The 6,053-nt window shown below is 34.4% G+C and overlaps 1 long non-coding RNA gene across 1 annotated transcript; it reads left to right on the plus strand.

Moving 5' to 3' along the window:
* The first annotated feature begins 493 nt into the window (after positions 1 to 493).
* On the plus strand, positions 494 to 6,053 carry LOC123546757 (uncharacterized). The gene is made up of 4 exons (XR_008369386.1): positions 494 to 620; positions 3,864 to 3,947; positions 4,383 to 4,484; positions 6,039 to 6,053. It is a non-coding gene; the product is annotated as an uncharacterized LOC123546757 (long non-coding RNA).

The raw sequence follows: 6,053 nt of genomic DNA on the forward strand, positions 1-6,053 counted from the left end.
AACCAACTTCAAACCAAGTTGGATATTAAATTTCTACAGCTTTGGCTTTTCTACACCATTTTGAGAAAATGTAGGTACATCATCTGGAATGAAGACCATAATATTAATATATTTCAAATTTAAAATCTGCAATTAATTGCAAGAAATTGTGCAAGCTGGTCTTTAATTGACAAGATGTCTCACACAATATATGCATCTGATGTCTATGAAAGAACACAGCTATATTTCAAAAGTGAAGCCACTATGTAATAATGCCTGTAATCTTCTACATATACAGGTAGATTTATATATATCATTATCTTAAAGTTTGAAATTAAACAATGTTCAGCAATAGGAAAGAGCTGCTTTATTTGAATGTATACTCTACTTTGTTTTACTAACAGATACTTTGTGAAATGTTTATTCTCCTAAAGAGCTGAATGATGGTTACTGCACTGACATAAAGAACCAGATAACCATATTTTGCATTGAGGTGAAACATTTGTTAACACAAAGAGATTGATTTGCTTCTTTTTTCATGATTCTTCAGGGCAGGATGGACTTCACAGCAGAATAGATTGTTTAACAAGATTAACAAGATTTTACACAGTGATAGGCTGTCAAGGCTGACCTATGAATCGGTATAAACTTTCCGTTTTACTACATTGTATGTAGGACTTCTTAAGGCATTTTTAATATACAGTAGTAATTTTGGGAATCTGTCACAATTTCCAGTTTGATTAGTTAGTAAACAAGAGGGCCATGATGGCCCTATATCGCTCACCTGTTATCACTGCACTTGAGGACAAGAAGGTCCGCAGAAAAAATATCTAAGTCCAAAGGACAGGAACAACAAAGGAAAGAAATTTAACCAAAAAGAAAAACAAAATTCTTACAAGGTACAGATATGTCAAAATACACCTAAAAATTGGAGGTACCATCCATGTTGTACCACAGAAAAGTGGTCTCGGTTTTTCCCTACGGCCAATAATAAAAAAGTTATTAAAAATAGGCTATTTATAGTAACGTAAAAGGGAAGTAATTCAAAAGAAAATTATTGTAAGTTAACAAAAGAAGGATCTGCCAAATAAATCTGTTAACATAAATGAAATTTCAGATCAGTATCTTCATTAGTTACGGAGATATACCCATTTTAATTTCAAAAATAAAGGGAGGTAATTTGACATAAAATCAGTCCATAGTTATCTACCCTGATTGCCCCGGTCCAACTAATGACAATAATGAAATTTCAAATAAGTCCTGTAAGTACTTACTGATATAAATCCATTTTGACTACAATCAGGGGAGGTAATCAGATATAAAATAACTCTGGAAACTACGAATGGATCTGATTTGTCATGGAATCCAAGATTTATTGTTGTTGAAGATATTTTGGAAGTTTGTATCAAATAAAACCATAAATGAAGTCTCTATATGACTGCAAAAGCCAAAATAGCCAATTCTGGACATTTAAGGGGCCATAACTCTGGAACCCATGATGGAATCTGTCCAGTTTAAGAAAGGAACCAAGATCTTGTGGTGATACAAGTTGTGTGCAAGTTTGGTTAAAATCAAATCATAAATGAAGTTGCTATTGTGCAGACAAGGTCAATATAGCTAATTTTGGCCCTTTCAGGGGCCATAACTCTGGAACCCATTAGGGGATCTGGCCGGTTCAACAAAGGAACTGAGATCTTATGGCAACACCAGTTTTGTGCAAGTTTGATTAAATTCAAATCATAAATGAAGCTGCTATTGTGCAGACAAGGGCAAAATAGCTAATTCTGGTCCTTTCAGGGGCCATAACTCTGGAACCCATGATGGAATCTGGCCAGTTCAAGAAAGGAACCAAGATCTTATGGTGATACAAGTTGTGTGCCAGTTTGGTAAAAATCAAATCATAAATAAAGCTGCTATTGTGCAGACAAGGTCAAAATAGCTGATTCTGGCCCTTTCAGGGGCCATAACTCTGGAGCCCATAATGGGATCTGGCCAGTTCAAGAAAGGAACCAAGATCTTATGGTGATTCAAGTTGTGTGCAAGTTTGGTTAAAATAAAATCATAAATGAAACCACTATCGTGCAGACAAGAAATTGTTGACGGACGCACGGACGGACGCACGGACGGACACACGACGGACGACGGACGAAGGGTGATCACAAAAGCTCACCTTGTCACTATGTGACAGGTGAGCTAAAAATGCCTGATCATGGATAAGGATTAAGATTAAATGAAATTTTGTAAATGAAAAAGGATGTGTTTACAGTTTATTTAGCTTATTTTATGGTATTGTTAAGCCAGATTTTTTTTAGCTCACCTGTCACATAGTGACAAGGTGAGCTTTTGTGATCACCCTTCGTCCGTCGTCCGTCCGTCAACAATTTCTTGTCTGCACGATAGTGGTTTCATTTATGATTTTATTTTAACCAAACTTGCACACAACTTGTATCACCATAAGATCTCGGTTCCTTTCTTGAACTGGCCAGATCCCATTATGGGTTCCAGAGTTATGGCCCCTGAAAGGGCCAAAATCAGCTATTTTGACCTTGTCTGCGCAATAGCAGCTTTATTTATGATTTGATTTTAACCAAACTTGCACACAACTTGTATCACTATAAGATCTTGATTCCTTTCTTGAACTGGCTAGATTCCTTTATGGGTTCCAGAGTTATGGCCCCTGAAAGGGCCAGAATTAGCTATTTTGACCTTGTCTGCACAATAGCAGCTTCATTTATGATTTGAATTTAATCAAACTTGCACAAAACTTGTGTTGCCATAAGATCTCAGTTCCTTTGTTGAACCGGCCAGATCCCATAATGGGTTCCAGAGTTATGGCCCCTGAAAGGGCCAAAATTAGCTATTTTGACCTTGTCTGCACAATAGCAACTTCATTTATGATTTGATTTTAACCAAACTTGCATACAACTTGTATCACCACAAGATCTTGGTACCTTTCTTGAACTGGCCAGATTCCATCATGGGTTCCAGAGTTATGGCCCCTTGAAGGTCCAAAATTGGCTATTTTGGCTTCTGCAGCCATATAGAGACTTCATTTATGGTTTTATTTGATACAAACTTCCAAAATATCTTCAACAACAATAAATCTTGGATTCCATGACAAATCAGATCCAATCGTAGGTTCCAGAGTTATTTTATATCTGATTACCTCCCCTGATTGTAGTCAAAATGGATTTATATCAGTAAGTACTTATAAGGACTTATTTGAAATTTCTTTATTATTAGTTGGACTGAGTCAATCAGGGTAGATAACTATGGACTGATTTTATGTCAAATTACCTCCCTTTATTTCAAATTAAAATGGGTATATCTCCGTAACTAATGAAGATACTGATCTGAAATTTCATTTCTGTCAACAGATTTATTTGGCAGATCTTTCTTTTGTTCACTTACAATAATTTTCTTTTTAATTACTTCCCTTTTACGTTAATATAAATAGCTTATTTTTAGTAACTTTTTTATTATTGGCCGTAGGGAAAAACCGAGATCACTTTTCTGTGGTACAACTTGGATGGTACCTCCAATTTTTAGGTGTATTTTGACATATCTGTACCTTGTAAGAATTTTTTTTTCTTTTTGGTTAAATTTCTTTCCTTTGTTGTTCCTGTCCTTTGGACTTAGATATTTTTTCTGAGGACCTTCTTGTCCTCAAGTGCAATGATAACAGGTGAGCGATATAGGGCCGTCATGGCCCTCTTGTTTAAAGTTTGTCAGCAACCACGTCTGAAATCATTTAATTATCCCTCTTCAACACCATGTTTAATCAGCACAAGAATTAGGTATTATGTCACCTTTCATGTTTAAATTTTGATTTATTGTTTGCAAATTTAAAAACAGCATTAATTTTTTTGTATGTCTGGTTTCAGAATATAAATGAGGCTGTTTTGAGAAGAAATCAAGTGGACAAAACTGCAAAAAGGGTTAGACAGGCATTAGCTAGTATCAGATGGGTAAGATTTACTCCCAGCCAATCCTTTGTTGTTAATATTTTCGTAAGTAGGACTTAAGGTTTATATTCAACATATGTTTCTGAAATGTGCAATCAAATTTGCCTGTGAAAAACACAATTTGGAAATAAAAAAGTGGTCTTTGTTGACAATTGGTCTCTCAGCACAGTTAAGTTTACAATATGTATGGTAAGACAGGAAGAGAAATTAGTGGCCTTTATAAGCGGGTTTCATAGTAATGGTCTTCACATGGAGATGGTCTTTAACACAAGTTTGACTCTAATACATGGGTATAACTTATTACGTTTGGTAGTTTTGTTTAACTCTCTCATAGACAAATACCAACAGATACTAGTATAGTACTCTGTACAGTTAGAAAAAAATTTAACTATAAATATTGCATATAGTTCAGTAAAAATGAAATTGTTTTTGTTGCAGGATCCAAAATTAACACAATGGTTACATGGTGTTCTGTTAGATAATTTGAATACATCATTACTGGCAGCGTATATAGAAGTTTTACAGACACTGCGGTCTAAGGTAAAGGATGACTTTTCCTGCTTTGTAACATGCCATTTTGTTACAGCAAAACAGAAATATGAAAACTGTCATTTTTGAGTCGGCTAAAGGCTGAAAGCCTTTTGACGAGTCCTTGCTATCCAATGATTCTCTAAATGGACCAAATAACACAGTGAAGGGATGTAGTCCCATTAGATTTCTCAAACTTCAAACAGTTCACTGCATGAATGAAGTTAAGTTGTGTCAATTCCCTTTGCTATGACCAATATACGATGTAATCTGTCATATATATAACTTGTAATTGTGCAATACTCGAATGTAACTCATTAAGCATAAATGTGCATTTTAAGAATTGCGCAGGCTTACAAAGCTTGGGTAACATCCAGCGAAAGACAAAAAATAGTTCCACAGGGCTCCAGATAAGATGCGTATTAGCGTAAATTACGTATAGAAATAATGCAAATACGCATGTCTAATAATTTCTAAGCGTATAAAAACGTATATAAAATTACAGAAACGCACACAATGCTTTTTTAAAAACAAAATCTGAATCGTCTGGATGCGTTAGGTAACATAGCCGATCAGCCTTAATTCTCCCACATTGAACGTAAACACGCATCGTATGATTTCTATAAACTTTGCGTGGGTTGAATTTTGCGGTCAGTAAACGGATAAATTATCGGAAGAAGAAGCTCTTACTGGTTTGTTTAGTTACTATTGATATTAAAAATGATTTTAATTCTTATTTTTCGAGAAATAAACAAATCGGCGAAACATTAAATTGTATTTTCTTGTAGTTTTTGAAATCGAAAGTAGATCGTCTATGTTTGGCTGCTTTCACGAAACGAAACAACTTTTTTATGAAAAGATTTAAATAAGAGGTAATTTAACCGTAAACTTCAATGTCAGATACTGCCAATTGCTGCTAAATGTCTTCGTATCATCACAATTTGTAAAATATATTGTTCAAACTGGAGAAAAGTGTAATCGTATCCGGATATAATATTTTGGGTAAATATCGAGCTGTGTTATGAAATTTTAAGAAAAAAACTAAAAACAAACTGAAACTTGTAGACTATACTGTCAGTACATCAATCATTAGCCGACTCAGGCCATTCAGGCCTTTGATTGTCTTTCTATAATAATGAAAGTGTATTCAGTTTTCATTTTTTTGATATCATGGTCTTTTAGCATAAAGAATGAAATACTATATAACATTAAGTGTAACAGTGTTTTACATATGTCATCATTTATATTTATGCCAGTTTTGAAGAAGAGCAGGTTTTGCTCATGTAGGTCGGTCTGTACGTTGGTTTACAATACATTTCCCACCATTATAATACTACTGCAAAATTCAAGGCTTATTAGACAATTTATGCCTGTACACTGTACAGGAAAGTTGCATAGGTTATGCTGAAATGTAATATTGTTTCCATTGGTTGCTAAAACATATCTGTCACCTTTTTATCCAAAAGTAGACATTACTTCTTCATAATATATTAGAGCCAGAGATAGCTCTTATAATCTATTTAAATTGATACTTGATAAAGTTGAGTTATGCCATTCTTATTTCAGGTTCCAAATTTGATT

The sequence above is a fragment of the Mercenaria mercenaria genome, unplaced genomic scaffold (assembly GCF_021730395.1).
Source record: "Mercenaria mercenaria strain notata unplaced genomic scaffold, MADL_Memer_1 contig_403, whole genome shotgun sequence".
Taxonomy (NCBI): domain Eukaryota; kingdom Metazoa; phylum Mollusca; class Bivalvia; order Venerida; family Veneridae; genus Mercenaria; species Mercenaria mercenaria.